We start from the raw sequence: 18,451 nt of genomic DNA, 5'->3' as shown, positions 1-18,451 counted from the left end.
TTGTGCCTTGCGGTTCTGCATTGCTGCATTTGGCTAATGACAAAATAATAAAATCTATCACAGTATGTATATGTATCTGTCCTCTAACTATAGAACTGTGCACTCATGTTCTTCTTGTATTCGAGTGTGTGTTTGTGTGGTGCAGTGCAGACTGCAAATGTGCTTCATGTCCAATGCTGCTACGTCGTGGTGTCACTAGTGACATCGGTACTGTGGCTTCTTGGTGCTCAGTCGAGGCTATCCATATAGGTGTCTCTGTCCACGATCAAAGGCTTTTCTCGCACACTCGAATAGATCTGTATTGTAAGCCCTGCAGCGAAAAGGGCACTGCATTTCTGTTGGGCTGTGTTGTTTTATTTGATTTGCTCCGTGATTGTTACCTTCATTGAATTGCAGAACTTGCTAAATTCCTGTGCCTTTAAGGAGCCGTCTGACCTGCCTGCCTGCAGCTGGGAAGTGGAAAGGCTATTTAAAGACTGCCTAGCCGCCCTTGCGGCGATAAGCCCTGCAGCGAAAAGGGCGCTGCATTTCTGTTGGGCTGTTGGGCGGATGGGAGGCGAAAGAAGAAATAAACCTGTATGTGGTAAACTCGCACTATAAATAGCGCAGAGCCGCTCGAACCGTATTTGTATAAGACCGTGAAGAATTTATATTCTGCGTGAAGGCAACTGCATATTATTAATTGTTTCCTAGCATCAGTCGAGGGCTGCGAGGATTGCTCTCCCTCCTCCAGGTGCCTGGGGAATGTTTTGACTTTATCAAAAGGCTATGCAAGTGTGGAGCTAGCTGTTGATCTTTGCTTACTTATACAGCTTGACTGTGATTGCGGGGCTAGACCCTTTGAGCAGTTGAGCTCACCTATACAGTGACTCAAACTAAATATCTAAGCACGTGAGGACCTAACTGTTGATTTTTATTTACTTTATCCAGCTCGACTGCGACTGCGGTGCTAGACCCTTTGAGCAGCCGAGCTTATTTGCACAGAAAAAGTCTGCGGAAGACCTGGAAAGTTCTGCCTAGCCGCTTTTGTCGTGTTTTGCGGTTGGCGACTTTCAGAGGTTACTGTCGAGTTCCATTTCATAGACCAGAGTTTAACTCCAAATTCTCCCTCTAACTCCTGTCTTACTTCTTTTCATCGATTGGCCTAAAATATGAAGAGAACACTACCATCTTTAAAAACAGGCATGCCACCTGTGCACATAACTCTTGGCAATAATGGCATCATGTGTGGAGTAATGTATCGACCTGCCCAAATAAGAAAGTGCAACTAAGTTCAACATCTCGCCTGGGGGCGACAAACTCAAAATCATGCTTGAAATCCCACAAAGCCGTTTGCATGGACTTTCGCCCCTTCTGTAAGGAGCACATTTTGGGGCATACCACCTCGAGTAAAATTGGGGTCACTTCCACTCTTACACCACCTTCTACATTAAAAGTACATTCTCATTTGCCTATTATAACTAATCATCAGCATGAAAAAATTTACTCTGAAAGCTGTGTAACCTCAAAGGAACAATCTAGATCGGAGAAGGAAAATGCAGCTATTGAATCATCTGTTGTTTTTGCCAATGAAAATGTCTCTGTCACAGATAGTATATTGCTGTGCAATGCATTGACAGGTGCTGTTGTTCAAGATTCTACTCCTCCAAGTTGAATGCTACTAATAACTTGGCAGTTATTGACATAGATGTAAATAACTCATGTTTTTCTTTACAGACCTTATCTGAAAATTTGTCAATCTCCTAACCTCCAAATAAATATAAGTGGTACAAATTCAAATTCCATTGAAAAACTATCATTTATAGTTCCAACACCACGTAAACCAGTTACATATGACCTAACTCCTGATTCTGATGCTCTTGAAAGTAACGAGAATGCCTTGACTGAAATTGCTCTGAAATCTATGAATGCTGCTATCCATTCATTAGCCAGATTATTTGAGACTTTGAATATGAAATCAGATAAATACTCCCATCAGTTAGATCACATAGCCGCTTGGCAACAAGAATTGTCTGAACAAATGAATACTAAGGTTCCTCATTCATCCATTAAACGTTCAACTAGTACTCAAACTGATGGGCCTTCAAATCAAATATCTGATTCTAATAATTGCGAACATTGGCTTCCTTTTATATTAGAACCAATCATTAATTTAGTTCACAGTGATTCTAAAGAACCTAATCAATGTACGGGAGGCAATATCATGAGCAAACCTGAGATAAAAACAAATTATGCTCTTTTTGGTGGTTTTACTATGCATGCTCCCGAATTGCCTTCTAAAAATATACAAAGCATAACTAACTCAGTGAAAAAGACAAAAAATCAAGTAAAAGGCAAAACAAAATCCTCTTCGCAAACAAAACTCTTTGTGAAACATTTAACTCACCCAAGGACAGCTGCTGTTGCAGTGTCCAAAGCAATAGCAAAAAAAAATATGTACAACAAACTCACACCAAAAAAAATCAGTGTTCATTGGCACAAATTCGACAAATAGAATCTTATAGTCCTCTTACCAAGTTGCTTGAAGCTGAATCAAATCAGTCGCTAGAGAAAACCTCCTCTCATGAGAATTCTGATCAGCAAATTTGTAAGTCTGTGTCTGAAGACCAAAAACTCATTGAGCGTCGTAACGAAATTTGACATGCAATAGATGAGTATATGTCTACCATTCCTGCTCAAAAGCAACTGCAAACCCCAGTATTGCAAGAGCGAGTGAAAAAGGTAGACTTTAAACTTCCAACTCCTATCCCTCAAGAGAACAGCTCAAAATGTTCAGACGCCCATTTCAATGACGCCTGTGAAACTGAGCAATCAGATATTGGTCAAGTGGGCTCTGCCCATCAATGCCAAACAGCCTCTGACAATGAACTAAAAAACTTAATACAATCTGTATTAACGAAAATTCTACATGAAAAAAATTCAGCAAAAGGAATCACCCAGAATGGCGAGACAAAGCAAGTTCCTTTTAGTCCGGATAAATGTACTAAATCTGTCATTTCTACAGTAAAGCGTCCTGCGCTTCACTCTTTAACCTTGATTTGTCGTCCCCCTCCTGTTGTCCAATATAATTTGAATCGAGCATCAATACTCTCAATATTTAGTGAGTTACCTGCCCTAGACGACATAGGTTCTATTGATATAGAACAGGTTGAATTTACTGACGCTTCAAACAGGTCATCTGTTACTTTATGGCTTAACTCCCGTGTAGTTGTTAACACCATTTGGGCGGTTAAAGCCAAACTTTTTGACCTAGGCTTTGTTCTTTTATCTGGTCCCTCCATTCTGATGCTAAGAATAATAACACGCAAATTTAACCATCTAACAAATCAGTACCAGTAATTCAATCATCCAGCACTAACGTATGTAATTGTAATCATCACACTGGTCAATGTTAGCTATCTAAAGTTGACACACACAGACTATCAATAATTAGCTCGAATTCAAGAGGATTTACACATCTAATTAACAATGCAAGCTCAAATCTCCATTGCCATGATATTATCATGTTGCAGGAGACTTGGTTAATGTCTATTCCATCTTGGGACAATTACAATGTTTTTCTGAATGCAGCTATTAAGGGTATTGCAGGGAGACCAGTTTCAGGTTTACTAATTGCCATTAAGCAAGGTATATTTACCAACCTACAATCATGGTATGTGCCAAATCCTTATGTACAGATGCTTACATTTTACAGAAATTATATATTACATGTACTGATAAATGTGTATTGGAATCCCTCTGGAATTTCTGAAGCGATGTTCTCGAAAGCATGAATGAGGCTCTGGATTTAATATCATTTGAAAAACAACCTATCAGGTTAGTAATAGCTGGTGATTTGAACTTGCACTGTCTATCACCTGAGAAACAAAAAAATTCAATCAGATAAATGAAGTGGATAAACTTTGTAAAATCCAGAAGTCTCTTCATGCTGAACGGTTCCTGCTCGTCAGATCTCCCACCAAATCCAACTTGGCATAGAGCAAATAGTACTGCGTTTATAGATTATATTTATGTGAATAGTGAATGGCTGCATTTAATAGAAACTTTTCAGGTACAATATTCTAATGTAAGCGATCACAATCAACTGAATGCTGTTTGGGTTAATAACTGTGGAGAGAGGAAACAGAATGTATATAAAGATGGTACTATTACTATTAACACTGCTCGTAATAGATTAATTTGGTCCGAAAAATCTCTTGAAGCATTCAAAGATTGTTATCGCTTGCAGATTAATAAACAAGAATCCGACTCTCAAGTCTCTTCTATGCCTTACTCTGATCTTATGCAGCTGTTCCAACCAGACTCTATTAGGCACAAAATCAAAAAAACGCCACATTTACATATATAGAACCATGACATTAGAATCATGAAATCGCAAGTTCGATCAGAAAAAAGAGCCATTTTAAAATTGCCCAAAGCCAGCCAATTCCCTGCTTTTAAACAAATTAAAACTAAATACAGGAATTGGTTGAGGAGTATGAAAGCCAAATTATATCAAAATGACGGGAGCAATATGTTAAAAATACTGGCCTCCAAAAATTCGGCTGAATCCTGGAGAATCATCAATCAGGCTACAGCAGGACATCAAATAGCTGTCCAGACAAATGATGTAAAAGAGGAAACTTGGATTAAATACTACTCCTCTATATACTCCAAATCTACCCTTGAACATCTTTGTCCGAATATTGAGAGAGATGACAAGATACACCTGAAGTTTGAGAGAGATGACATTCTTTATTTTATTCATAATTCCGCAGATCACGGGCTCCTGGTCCTGACGGATTATCAAACCAGGTTATGAAACAATCTCCTGAACTATGGGCAGACATACCTAGACATCATGTTTAAAAATATTCTCCATACACAACAAATTCCAATCTCCTGGAAGCATTCAATCACTATTCCAGTTGACAGAAAAGGAGATCGAGCTAACCCGGCAAGTTACAGGCCAATATCCTTGCTTGATGCCCCTAGCAAAATATTCTGACACTTAATACTAAGAGATCTGAATGAATGGTCTAAATTAAATCTCAAGAGAGATCCCTTTCAGTCAGGTTTTGTACAGGGCCTTGGAACATTACCAAATATGATTGCCATCAACTTATTGAAATCACAACCACTGTAAGCAACCACTTTATTTTGCATTTATTGATTTCCGCATGGCTTTCGATTCAATAGATCGAACCTTATTATTTGATAAACTGAAATCATTTGGCTGTCCTTGCCTTGATAAAACAACTTCACTCAGAGACATCAATGCAAGTTCGTCTCTCAATGATCGGTTATTTAACTGTGAAATTTAACACCTCTTCAGGACTCAAACAAGGTTGTATAATGGCCTCTATTTTGTTTAACCTTTTTATTCTGGACATGGGAGCTGCCCTTGTAGATATTATTTCAGATGCTCCTAAACTTGGAATACAGCGCCTAGCTTGGTTACTTTATGCTGATGATTTAGTTTTGATATCCCAGACACCACGTGGACTCCAAAATCTTTTATCAGCATTAACAGCCTATGTCACTAAAAACATCTTGGTAGTGAACATAGAAAAATCACAGATTATGGTTTGTAAGAACTCGAAGAAACCACAGAGGCTTTCCCTGAAAAGATGGACCCTGTGTGACAAACCCTTGGAAATAGTAAAAGAATACAAGTATTTAGGAATAATACTCCCGAATACTACAACAAATACTGTATTTCTTATTAATGTACAATCAAAATTAGTTTCCTTGACTTCCCAAGCAAAAATCTTGATCCATAAATTTGCGAAATTTACATACAAACATCTACTCCTATTCTATGAGCAGAAGGTAATACCCATACTAACCTATGGTATCGAATCAATGCTATACTCTTCTGATAATGTATGGAATAAACTTGAGGCACGTTTTTGGCGAAAAGTGTTATGCCTTCCTGATTGCACGCCGATGCCGATTATAAGATATGAACTGGGTATAATCTCCCTAGCCACTCGAGTCAAGTGGCGAATGTTCACCTTTTTTAGGAAATGCCTTATGAATCTTGAAACTAATATGTTGAGTGTGGTAGCCCACCAATTAACTATATCCAAGTCTCACTTTCCAAATAGATGGCGCAATTTGTTTTTAAATATGTTAACAGAGGCAGACATTACCATCAAGCTTCTGCTAGAAAATCAAATCTGTGCCAAGAGTAAATTCTATCACTGGGACTGGATAACAAACAGAGCAATCTGTTTAAATTACAAGGATTTTGGGACCCACACCTTTGGCCATAAAAAATGATGTTGCATCTCTTCCTATTTGTTGAAATGTCCATCTCCAATAATAAGGAAGAAATACTTACGCTTCAGACTCAATCAGTGGCCCACTAGAGATATACTTGTGAGGAGAAAAATCCTACCACTGAATATGAATTTCTGTACATTTTGTAAAAATCAAACAAAAAAGGAAATTTTACAACACGTTATAATATCTTGTCTGCAACTGAATGTACTTCGCGTAAAACATTTATCTAATAAGTTACATCTTTTTCATGCAGCTGAGGATAATGAAATCTGGATCTTGCTTTTCCACAAGTCTTACATTCTCTGTATGGAAATCGACAGTACAATTTTTAGATGAAGTATTTCCTGAAGAAAATGTTGTAACTTTTTAAACAGAAATATGTGTTTTATACTTTGTATTCTAGTCTGTATGTAATACTTAGACTAGTTATTGTGAATGAAAAACCATATAATGTTATGTTTTATATTTGTTTAAGTGATTACATGGAAATGTAATAAGTGTATTTGAAAAGTTGATTCATCAGCTAAATCAAATTAAAAAAAAAAAAAAAATTGTACTTGGTCTGTATTGCTGGCTTAGAAGGTACCTTTCTGTGTACTTGTCAATCATTGGTGCACTTAGGGTTCGTCAGAAATATGATGGGTGGCTGCAGGCATTTCTGGCCTTTCGTCTTGTCATGAACTTAATGGGGCGGAGGGGCTACCCGTCCACAGATTGTCAGTCTTTCCTCAAATTCCCTATCCTGCCTTTTACATAGCATTAGGTCGGTTTCCAAAGTGTGACTATGTCCCCTGTCTGTGCCTGGGTGGTGGATGGAGTGGTCCACAGGGGCCAGGTGCTGTTACTTGCACTGTGATCCTGAGCTCCAAGCACCATGGCACCTCTCCCTATTGCAGGGGACTGTCAATTTTATTCAGTCATGCAGCCCCATTCACCAAAGGTAGCCCGAGAATGGCAAAATCTGCAATGGTCTGACTTTTTCTCCAATTACAAGCAGGAGTGTGCTGGTGGGGTTCCACTCAGCATGGTCACTGTGAATGCCCAACAGGGAATTGCTGCATGACAATATGGAGAAAGAAAATGAAAGTGGACAAGCGTAAGAAGTCTCGGTTTGTGAAGCCACACACTGTGGTGTTTGCCAACCACGAATAAGGCACATTAAACTCTTGAGACTTGAAGTACCAATGTGAACACTATTATCATGCACAACTGCAACCACTCCTGCGAGGGCAGTCCATTGGGAGGGTTTTGGGCCTGATAAAGCCATGGATGTCCAGGGTGTAGTGAGGGCATAAGGCGTCCGGTTTTGAGGTGGCTCGTAACGAAGTGATATTGAAAGGGGAGGAGGAGGAGGAAGTTTTGAGGAAGATGGACAAAGGATGCTGAGGTTTGGCAGAACGAGGAGGTTGGAGTGAGTAAAACAGAGGAGGCTGAGGTGGACCATATGGAAAGTTGGAGAGCGATGGAGACATCCGGAGGAGAGGGAGTAAGAGAGACGCCAAAGAGAGGAAGGAGTTTGAAAGGTGTTGAGAGATGTTTAAGAGAACTGCTGAAAGAAAGTGGGTGGAAGCTTAGGAAAAGGAATGTCTTGCCCCTGAATTGGGCGAGCCTAAGAAGGGTGGAGCTACAAGTAAATATTTGTATTTTTTTGTTTTGTTATTGTAACTTTGTAATAGTATGCCAGAGGACCAGTGGTTCGCACCTCAAACTCGCAGCTTAGCAGAGTAACCAAGGCCCATCAAACCCTCCCCTGGCAATGACAGAGGACTCAACCATGAAGCAAGTTAGAACTGTCCTTTATTTTCCAAACGGACAGAGATCATACAGGAAATATCAGAACCTCTGGCAATTACAGCTTCTGGGCCCGTGTCACTAGCTTTTATCCTGTAGTGACATCACAATCTCCAACCCTCCCAAAAACCTAAGAACCAAACCCATTGGGTAACTCGGGTAATAACACCTATATAGATCCCCTGTCTGAGTTGTTAGATTGGTTTTCCCATGTCAGTTGTGTTTGTCTGAGACTTCCCCACAACTATCTGTTACATTGTTGCAGGGTTGCAGGATGACTGTTGTACCTTGCATCCTCGCACACCACCCCAGGATTTGAGCGTCTTGATTGGCTATGCCGGTCTCCCCTGGCCTGAGACCCTGCTCTGTTCACAGCGCTCAGTGTACCTTTTCAAGGTAATGAGAGAGACGGTGTGTCCCCATTGTTGCCACTGATCTAGCTACCTGGCCTGGGAGAGTGCCTGCAGCTTGCAATGTTTGGTGGACTACACATGTAGCAATCGTGCATGCTTTGCTCTTCCCACCGCAAGTAAATGGCTGTTGTTCAGCTGGGCTGAGTCACTTGGGTGAGGACAACAAAACTGAGCTTTTCGGACTGCAATTACTGGAGATTTTATTCTGTTATTTTGCAGGTGGCTCCCTGCCCTGAGAGCCAGGAATTTCCACCCGCCCTTGTCCTTGGCTGTGAGCACTGGCTCTGTGCTTTACACTGTAGAGTCTGCATCTCTTCTTCCTTGTTTTGAGGCCTGTGGCGTCATGTAAATTCACTATAGTCATTCTATGGTTTCCCCATATATTGTATTATTTTCTTTAGAGGTTAGTAGTACTCAAGCTCTTCCAGGTTCCTTAGACGTGCCTGTAGATCCATATGGTTAGTTGCAATAAAGCAGTTGCAAGCTTGCTCTGTGTGAATTCTGCTTTCTTGCGTTTCTGCGTTTGGCTAGTGAAAAGGAAAAGGGTTCTGACACTATGTATAGGTATCTGTCCTCTATCTACAGAACGGTGTGTGCATGTTCTTCGTGTATGCATGTGCGTGTTTGTGTAACTTGCGCAGGGATGCGAGTTTACTTCGTGCCTAAAGCTGCTATGTTGTGTTGTCAGTAATGAAGTAAGCACGGCTGGACATTTATCATTGGTCAATCTGGTCCATTGATGAGGCACCTATATGCTAAAGACATCGGCTGGATAGGGTTTGAACGTTCGGCTAAGTAAGTATCTGTTCCCATACGTGAAATACACTGGTCTACCTGGGGGTTGACCAAACAGCACCTGGAATCTCTAGTTTCTCAACCTTTGGGCTCACATGCACATGGGGAACACAAGGGCCTTTCCGCCGCTCCTGTTTGCGACCACTTCTCCAAACTTATTCACCTTTGCCCTTGGGCCAAGTCTTTGTCACTACTCCCAGGGGTCCATAGAATCTTGCATGGTCATCTAAACTCCATGTCACAGAACAGCAATCTCCTTCTGGGTTACACCGCACCAATTTTCCCCAATATTCTTTGTAGTCATTGGGATCCTCCAACATTACTCTGGTCAGGAACAGTGGACACTCTGTAATTTGCGTCTCCAGATGCTATTATTTTGTCTTCTTCAAAAGTTGTTTCTACTAATATTTACATTCCTACACTTTTCTCTGTCATCTTTCGGCATTGTGTGATGCATATCTTGATCAGACACAGTGTCAGTATTACTAAAGTCAATGCTGCCAGCAACACTTGCAGTCCATTGGCCATCCAAGTAGGTATCCATGAGAAGATGTATGTGTCATGATGCATACCCCCGGCCATCCAGACCACGTCCATCAGCCCCGGGAGCAGGCATCATGTTGCCTTGAGAAAACCCAGCAACCCCTGCTAGGGGCTGTCTGGGTTCAGTCCTGGCGCCTATGGCGCCAGACTCATATGGGACATCAGTCCTGGCGCCATAGGCGCCAGGCTCATAGGTGCACACTTACCTGATGCAGACCATGCTGCAAGAAGATCCAAGCACATGTGAGGCCTGGAAGGGACTACTTTACCTTAGGGACTATTTTGTTACTCTGTTGTGGTCGGGGAGGAATACCTACCTGGGACTACTTTGGGGGCTATTTAAACCACGCCCGAAGAGCAGCACACGCCTCGTGTTATTCTGCATCCAGCAGCATAACGCTCACCGTGCCAGCAGCAGCATCCAGCCTTCTGCCACGCCCACCTCAACCTGGAGCACCTAGAAAGAAGGAAAGAAGCAAAGATTAGAACAAGAGTATTACCTGATTTCTTACCTGATTCCGGATTCATCGCATCTTCAAACCAGATGAAAGGCTTTGTTTTAAATGCGTCGCATCGCCAGCAGCAGCGCCGCGCCATACTCACCGTTCCACGCAGCATCTCTTCGATCCGGCGCTGTCTCCATCTTTACATCGCCGAATCCCCGCACCTAAGGGCGACAAGAAACAACAAGGTGAGCAGAGAGCACAGACAGAGACAATCTCTTTATCCGCCATATGCTTACCTGATTTTACCGCTGGAGGTATAATTCATCAGCACGCCACATCTTCTAATGCTGCACCTGTGAGATAAGGAGAAAGCAGCAAGTTTAACCCTTAGCATTATTTACCGGACAGTTTTGGGTAACACAGACTTTTACCAGAGCATTTTCAGCTGTCAATCTTCTTATTGGGTCAAAGCTGCAAGATAAAAGAGGAATTGGACAGGAGTGAATTCCAGACATTTTGAACTCTTACAAACTATATACTTACGGCTCTTCGCCAGGACCTTTTGGAGTCAGGATTCGTCTACAACTCACAATATCTTCAGGACAGTGAAGTAACTGGTCATCAACGCGCCCCTGCATGCTTCGCAGGACAATAATATAAGGTGAGATTACTGAGGGAGCTTCAGAGATGATTAGTGGGAAGGACAGTGGGGGTGCTATCACTTGAATCCACAAGTGGCTAAATCTATCTCTCCACTTGTAGGAGAATATTTCTACGGGCAAAGCAGACATGATTAGGAGGGCAGATCCAGTCAGTCATCGCTGCACTACGCATCATGTGGGTGGAGGCAGGAGCAGTCCGGGTCCGAACAACGCCCCTGTGGGAGCCAGGTGAGCGTAACAGTATGACAGCCAACCTTCATCTTTATTTGCGCCTTTTGCTTCTTCCATTTTGGCATGCATTTTTGATAATCTGCTGGTAAGATAGCTCAGCGGGTTGACCCCTCGCTGCTGCGATCTGAGCGTGATCTGCAGGTTCGAATCCCAGCAAGGCCAACTCAGCCTTTCATCCTTCCGAGGTTGATAAATGAGTACCAATTTCGGTTGGGTGATATTGTTTGTAAATATGTGCTCTGTAAAGCGCTTTGGATGAAGGCGCTATATAAATAACACATCATTATCATCATCATCATCATTCTTATTATTATTATAATCTGGTAACTGCCTTAGTGAGTTTCCCGTCATCATTTGCTGGATGAATTTACAGCAAGACGATCCAATCGTGGTGCAAACTCCTCTGTCTGGAAGAAGGGTTGGGGTAGGCGTGGGATGCTACAGTTTGTGCGTTAACATGGTATTGAAGCTACATGGGGGCAAAGACTTCAATTCCCAGCAGCCCCAGGGTGCCTGGTAGTCCTTCCATTCCGCACGTGTTGCCATCTGAAATCAATCAGGAACGGCTTATCAGCCAGCAACGGCGCCAGACAAGTGTGGCTTATTTTGTGTTTGAGGAGATCGGCAGGAGGAGGCTTCGCTATGCAGGTCCCAACATGACAGCTTGATGAACTGCAGACAGGAGGGGCACATAGGTCAGAGGAGGAAATGCTGCCAGGTCTTTTAATTTCTGCTGGGCCTTCATCGTCCGGATGGTCCCAAGGGGCTCCCGGGCCAAAGCTAGTTACTACTGGGAACGGGCATGTGATTATTGCTTCTTTTGAAAGTGGTTTGGGAAGCATTTTCCACTGTATTTACAAAAACAGAGTTTGCTATTGGATTACACATGTTAAACTGAAAACGTTTTTAACCTGGATGAAAATATTGATCTATTGTTGGTAACGTGCACAAACTTGGCATTGGAGAAGTTTAGCAATCCTGGGCTCAGAGAGTATGCGCCTAGGAACCACATGTCAGGTTTTGGGACTACAGTACTAGTGCTGCAACTAGGGCTGTCTACAGAGTGCTAACTTTTGTGTATTTCATGTGCTTCTGCTGCTTGCCCAAAGGGCTATGTGTCTGTCTTTTCATGCAGGGATATTTTCCCATTTGTTTGTGTCCTTCCGCTTGAAAGCTTATTGCTCGCTGTGTGTTCATATGTAGATGGTGCATGTAATAAGGTGTACCTAGGTAGGAGCAGGGGGTAGGTTTATGGGACATGCATGTGTGTGAGAAAGCAAGCAAGGATTAGGGTGACAGGATTGTATACATTTTGCACAGTCAGGTTAGGGTTTACCCTGTGCTTCCCCATTCCTATCCAAACTAGGTGTTTCCTTACCCTTTTTCCGGTGTTCTTAATTCCCCACCCTATCCACAACCTCTCCCTAATCCCTCTTCCCCCCCATTGGCTGCCACGTGGTGTCCTGTATATATATCCATCGGGTACCTGTGCCAACCACGGTGGGAGGGGTCGATTCATTCGGCTTCTGTGTTTCGGGAGAGAGTGTCGAACTCTCTTCCCTTAAAAAGTGTGATTGTGACATCCTCCTTCCATTGCCGCGAGGAGATCTAGAACATTCCTATTCTGGAGGGCCATCAACCTCACTGCTCGTAGCTCTTTTATGGTGTTGAAGCCATTGACAGTTGAGTTTATGGTTTGCATACTCTCCCACCTTGTAATTTGGAGCCATTTTGCTTTTGTATTGGTCTGTACTGCAGGAACGACGGACGCAAAGAACATTTCTGTTCTGCTGAACAATCAATGCCCAGGTGGAATGTCCTCTAAATAAAGAATCTTCCATTGCTGACGAGATATAGTTCCCTCTTTTCACCCTAGTTAATTCGACAGACCTCTTCTTTCTTCTGACAAAGTCCATGTTAGGGAATGTGTCTATTTTGATGTCTTTCTGTGGAACTACCAATGCTGGCGTGTTGATGTGCACCATCGAGCACACTTCTCCCCAGTTGGGTGGCAATTTTTTGTATGCCTTGGATCTGCAAGCCCAATAGTCATCCATTAGTACTGCATCCCAACTTTTGGCCTGGACCCTTTACTCTCTGCTTGCAGTCTGTTTTCTCCAGCCTTCACTGCTCCATTATTCTGGAAACATAATGCTGCCTTCTTGAGTGGTATTCTTGGCATGGGCCCAGCTTCATTTTCTACCCACATTAGTAGTTTTACACTTGCTTCCCATTCCTTTAGGCATTTGTCTTCTTGTACTGTACGAAGTGGAATGGTTGGGAGCGTATGCACCCTGCTCCCCACTACTCCCTCTTTCCAGCCCTCGGCTGTGTATTCTTGGCCATATACAAGCATCTGTGGTCTTTCCCAGCAGCCTGGTCCTCCTCCTATTTGTGTGGGTCCTTTCTTAGGACATGATAATGTATTGTTTTTGTCTCTCCTTTCTGTGGGCTTTCAGTGATATATTGTATAGCATGGTCTTTTTTTTCAGTAACTGTCCATCATGTCTAGTGTCTTTTATATAGCTGTCTTCAAAGGGGAACGTCACCTTGGACATCCATCTTAAGTTCACTGTCTTCCCTCGGAATCTTCCTCGGGTGGTACACATTGATAGGTACATTAGGCACTGTGCTCTTGATGCTGGTATTTAAGTTGCCACAAACATTCTGGAGGCATTCATGACATAGGGTATGAGAGAGCAGACATAACGACTCTTTCCAGTGATCTGTTTACCTGCTTCAGTCATTTTTTTAAAAAAAATTATTTATTTGTATATGGCTTTAAAAAAACCTTTACAAATTTTAACAACCAAAATTAAATACAAGATCACAAAAGGAAAAGAACAATATCGTATACCAAACTGAATAAAATAACTAATCAAGACCTTTACTGATTAAATACCCTAAACTTATGAAAGGCTAATCTCAAAGTACAAACAAACATATGTAAATCACATTCAGCTTTCAGGAATCTGAGTACTGCCAATTGCAGCAGAACTTGCTTGTCAAATAATAATTTCCAGACTTGGTCTAGATCCACATTGGATACATCTGACACAAATCTAGAAAAGTATGAGAGTCTCTTAGTTAATAAGGCCAGGCACTCAAGCAGCAAATGTCTCAGCGTTTCCATAGATGCATACGCAGTACAATGTCTACAGATTATAGAGAAGCTCACCGCTTTTGTTCTTATTGCAATTATTTCTCCAGTGAGCATGACATTGAATCTAAACCTTAAAAAGCAATTTCTCCAACCTCGATTGGGAAAGAGGTACAGGTATGGTTCCATAATGCCCATATATTTGTAATATGAAACCATATGGGCATATAGCCTGAATTGGGTTAATTTTTGAATTGTCATTGCCCAATCGGCATTTTGCAGAAGTTGTTTTACTTTTTTTGGGTTTGTCTTGAGTGTAATCAAAGATGCACCTACACGGCCCAACAATGTGTGACATATTTCCATCAGTTTTAATAGAAATAATGGTTTTTGGTGGCCCTGCTTTAACTTTACTGACAAATTATTATACAAATTGTTTTCTGTTTGAATAATTAAATTCCGGAGTAGTTTTAGACATTTACATTCAACAATACTTTTGAAGGATTGTAGTCCGTATTCATATCGGATTGCTACAATAGGGACACACTTCAGTAAACACGGGATGGATTTTCTCAGCAGAGTTGACTCTAGCCTGCTGACATCCAGTTTACGTGTAATGAAAGGAATTTCACTCCCATAGAGTATTTTCGGTGTTGCTTTTAGTTTATAGAATCTCATAACAGGGGAGTAAGAAAAGCCTCCAAATTTGTGGTCCAATACTCTCAACTGGGTAATGCATACTTTGACTTTAGATAAATAGTGATTTAGTATTTGATCGCTATTAGCTTTTGCATTTACAAAGAAGCCCAAATAAATCATTGAGTTTTTAATGGCTAATTTGGAATTATCCAAGAACCAACTTTTAGAGGGAAGATATCTTTTTCCACTAAAACGTAGAATGAGAGATTTTGATGGGTTAACCTCTAGACCATTGTTTGACATATAGTTAGCAAATGCCAATAACAGATGTTGTAGACCTACCTGTGATCTATCAAATAATAAGAAGTAACCCACGTAGGAGCACCAACAAAATTTCTTGCCTTCTAAATTAGGCTGTATGAAGGCAGCATTCTTGAGCACCGGGCCTATATCAGATTTGTAAAGATTATATAAAGTCGGGGCGAAAATACACCCCTGTCGGAGACCGTTAGATGTCTTGATTGGCTCTGAAAGCCAACTGTCCGTGCTCAGGCAAACTTGGATCATTGACCCTTCATGTAAGTATATCAGGGTATCCAAAATGTCTCTCTGGAGTGCCATTAAGGCCCACTTATTTCATGGGGAAATTCGATTCACTCAGTCGAATGCAAGGGACAGATCCATGCTAGCCACATACACCGGATTCGACCCCTTTTGCCAACCCAATTCTTGAAGCAGGGAGATCACCAGCCCTCCTGCTAATGAGCCAATACCCTTTCTAAAGCCAAATTGGCACGATCAATAGACCTTTTCACTAGTAGCCCATTGTTCAATCCTTTGAAGGAGAAAGCTTGCATATATCTTAGAGTCTGAGTCTAGTATGGCTATAGGCCGGTAGTTTGAAGGCATGGATCTATCTCCCTTTTTATAAATAGGTATAATGTAACTCATATTCCAAGAGCTGGGGATGACCTTTGTTCTGTCTATATCTTCGAAGAGAAGAAAAAGAGCTTTCGACCATTTATCCATATTACCCTTGAAGAGGGCATTTGAGAGCCTGTTGGGGCCTGCTGCTCTAGAGGAGCTTGCTTTTGTTATCCTCTCTGTAATATTTTCAATTGAGAAGTTACCTGACCATTGACTATTTTCCCTTTTGTAAGAATAATGTTGTTTGTGCTCACTACTTGCGTACAATTTCTCTAAATGTTCTTTCCATATTTGCTCATTAATTGGATTAAGATTATATGCTACCGGAGATTTGGCAGTTCTATTTATGAGCTGCCAAAAATGTTTTACAGAATTATTTTTTTAAAGCACTCAACATTTCTTCATTGTCCGCTTGTAGCATCTTGGATTTATAGTTTCTAATCCAGTTTTTATAAATCTGTTTCACCTGTTTAATTTCCTGTGTGCTCGAGGTAGCTGGAAGTTCGAGCAAGAGTATTTGTCTTACAGTGCGGCATAGTAAAATCTTACTTGCACTCACTAGGGAATCATACTTATGCATATGTTTGTGTATCACCGGAGCTATAGATTTTTTTACCGATTTTTCGATAAGAGTTTTAATATAAGGACCAAAATGATCATGTGTAAATCTAATTTTTTTCTCTTCAAAGGTAGTATTTTCATGATCCTTACAGAACAGATCACTGCATGCCTTAACATTTCTCGGATGCCAAGTAATTCTATTATTCCCTGGGTTTACTATCAGGTTACTTGTCATCTGTTTACGAGAGATGATTTTGCTCGGGATGTGCAAGTTCAACTCCAGCATCTTATGATCACTCATCAGTGTTGGACGTAATCCAAAACTCTCTATCCAGTTAAACAGATCAGCTGATACGTATATATAATCAATTGCAGAAGATTTTCTCGTGATGTCCAGGTGATGTAGGGGACATCTGATCGTAGTAAATCATAAATTGCTTTCAAACTCCATGTTTTAAATACAATTTTCCAGCAAAAATGATAATTTTTTCTGTATGCCATGGCTCTATGTTTAGGATCAATTTTAGCGGTGAACTCGGCCCTTTATATCAGAAGAATCTTCGCAAAATGGTAATGATCTGTCCTCTGATAACAGCATATTTGTATTCAAGTCCCCCATCACCAGAATATGGAGCCCTGGGTATTTACAAAAACATTTCTCAATGATAACTTCAATTTCGGTAGTTAATTTGCATAGATTGGACCCTGGAGACCAATATATATTACATATTAGCATATAAGCTGTGCTCTCCACTTTTATTAGAGCCCCCAATGCAAATGGAGGTATTGAAACAATTTCTAACAGGGTAATGCCGGTGCCAAGTTTAATTGCCAGGAGTAATCCTCCCTTCGGTCGGCCTATCCTACCTTTGGAGGCCAAGAGGTGGTGACACTCAAAGCCATCTATCTGAGCATTGGTAGTCATCACGTCTCTTGAATACCGATAATGCTCTTAGTTCTTAATAGCTGGCACAATTCAATAGATGAAAATTCCCTCTGGAATTCCATGACAATATTGCAAAGGCGTTGTCCTGAATTATGTCTCTTGGAGATTTTGAAGCTGGAAAATGGAGTGTCGAAGATTCAAGGGAAGCCATCTCCAGCTTGGATCTTGTTCGTCGAGGTTCACTGAGTTTTTTTTTGTTGTTATTGCCTGACCTCCCCTGGATTCTGATCTAACGGGTCCCTGTATATTCAAGCCCTCATTTATGGGGCCTCCCTCCCCGTAGATAAGTATGTCAAATCCCCTCCTATTGAACTGATCAAGTTCCAATTGGACATTTCTAAATACCAGCTTCGAGTATAAGACTTATCTTACATGGTCTAGGCAGTGTGGATGGATAAAGTCTACCCTTTTGATGTCTGCCGTGGTCAAATTGGCTAATGCTGGAATGTCATTCAAAAGTTGCAGAATTCTGTTGTGATTCATTGCGGGTTGTATGCCACAATCAAAAAGAGGATATATTAATATACTTGGTAGCTCAAAAGAGCTACCAAGTATATTAATACTGGTAGTACTTATTGTACCATTGCACATGTTTGAGTTCCGTATCCATGTAATGTTTGGGGGAACGTTCCTCTGATTCTCCTTCCCAGGTTCCATCCACAGGAGCATGGGTGGGTCTCGGCACGGGGTTGGAACAGGGATAATTCTCCACAAAATTTGGAACTGGGGGCCGAGGGTTCAGGGGTCTGGATTCCCCTGAACATCTCTCGGATTCCTGTTGCAGCGAATTGAAGGCAGAGTTCTGTATTTCAAAAGATGGTGGAGCTTCCCCTTCTTGTCTAATTCTGCTCCTAATTGCCTCTTCCACCGCTGTGCTGATCAGCAGTGCAATCTCCTCCTTGCTCAACATATTTGTGCCTAATGGACCCAAAATTGGTTCCCTCATGATAGCTGGGGCCTCTACAATATTATCTGTCTTAAAAGAGGGGCCCTCTAACTGTGGATTTAAATGTAGTTCTGCTGTAGGCAGGGAGGCATTATTCAGCTCGAATTCTTTTGCATCGGGATTCAGCACGGGATGCTTATTTTTTTAGATTTATCTCCTGCCCTATCTGGGGAGGCATGTTGCT

The 18,451-nt window shown here is 41.5% G+C and overlaps 1 protein-coding gene across 2 annotated transcripts in view; it reads left to right on the top strand.

Annotated features, from left to right (window-relative positions):
* TMEM106C (transmembrane protein 106C) overlaps positions 1-18,451 on the top strand; it is a 783,213-nt gene that overhangs the window by 187,920 nt on the left and 576,842 nt on the right. The gene's annotated exons all lie outside the window — the stretch shown is intronic.

Source organism: Ambystoma mexicanum, chromosome 3q (assembly GCF_040938575.1).
Source record: "Ambystoma mexicanum isolate Mex_15411 chromosome 3q, UKY_AmexF1_1, whole genome shotgun sequence".
Classification (NCBI taxonomy): Eukaryota; Metazoa; Chordata; class Amphibia; order Caudata; family Ambystomatidae; genus Ambystoma; species Ambystoma mexicanum.
This window is presented reverse-complemented; position numbering and strand designations above follow the sequence as displayed.